Source organism: Stegodyphus dumicola, chromosome 3 (assembly GCF_044657685.1).
Source record: "Stegodyphus dumicola isolate Sdum_Otavi_A_Nest chromosome 3, ASM4465768v1".
In the NCBI taxonomy this organism is placed as follows: domain Eukaryota; kingdom Metazoa; phylum Arthropoda; class Arachnida; order Araneae; family Eresidae; genus Stegodyphus; species Stegodyphus dumicola.
Window position 1 is genome coordinate 268662206 of NC_140770.1, and position 1258 is coordinate 268663463.

Consider the following 1258-nt stretch of genomic DNA (forward strand, 5'->3'; position numbering starts at 1 on the left):
CTATACAATGAAAAGGAAAGGAAGTCAGAGAATTTTGTTAGAAAAAAAAAAAAAAACTACGATTGTGTCCATGAGTGTAGTCAAAGGAAGTTGTTGTCATTTACATTAAATAGAGTCTTACAGGTGTGTGTAATGAGTGTGTTTTGTAAAGCTGAATAGATGTGAAGATGGGGGAAAATTAATAATAAAATATATATATTGAGGGTCCAGTCACATAACAGTCTAGTTTAGAAGCTAACTTTTGCTATAACAGGGAAACTAAAATTTAAAAATTTTAAATTTTAAACTTTTATTTTTTAAAATGGGAAACAATATGTTAGCCTCTACCATGAGACACAGTAACAGAAGACACATAAGATCAAGATGCATATAATATTACATTAACTTAAGTAACATCATCAATTGCGGTTTCCAACGTATTCATATATTCAGAAAACACCATCAGAAAAAGTCATAAATCTAAAACAAGGCGAGAACACATCAGCAAAAATAAATAAGTAAATAAATTACAGATTTTTTTATTTTAATATTAATTAATTTTTTTTAAAAAAATAAGCATTTTATTTATTTATTAAGTTAATGGTCATAATTTATTATATGTGTTCTATTTTATCAATTTGAGGCTCACTGTATTAATATATGCTTTTAATTTAAATAGATAGGAAATATAGATTAAAGGAGCAAAAACTACAAATCTATACATTCATTGAGGCCCAAGATCCTGTTTTTTGCCTCTCGAGAAATTCCTCAAGGAGGCCGCGATGGGTGACCAACGCTAAAAGACTACACTACTGATAAGGGCTACTGATAAGGATAGCATCCCTACGAGATGATAACCAAAAAAACAAAAAAAAAAAAAAAAAAAAAAAGGAACCGCTGATTTAAAGCAATTATTAAGTATTTAATGCCAGAACATAATAAAATGAGCATAATAATAATGATAATAATAAATAAATGAATTTAAAGGTACTTTAGTGACAGATATTTGATTTAGCTTAGAGAAAAGAAGTTCTACTTATCTGAATGTTCCGTCTTGGTGTTGTAAAATATTGCAAAGAAGATAAGACCTCCAGGAGAACTTTCCGTTTTGAGAACGAGACAATGTAGAGGATATTCGCAAAAATTTTTCTTAAATAAATGGATATTTTGTGAAAAACATCTTTGAAAATTTAGGAGCTCCTCTAAGATCCTGCCTCCATCATACGTGATCACAGCGCCTACCTCCGTTGCAGAACGTAAACAAATTCAAGATTTCGTG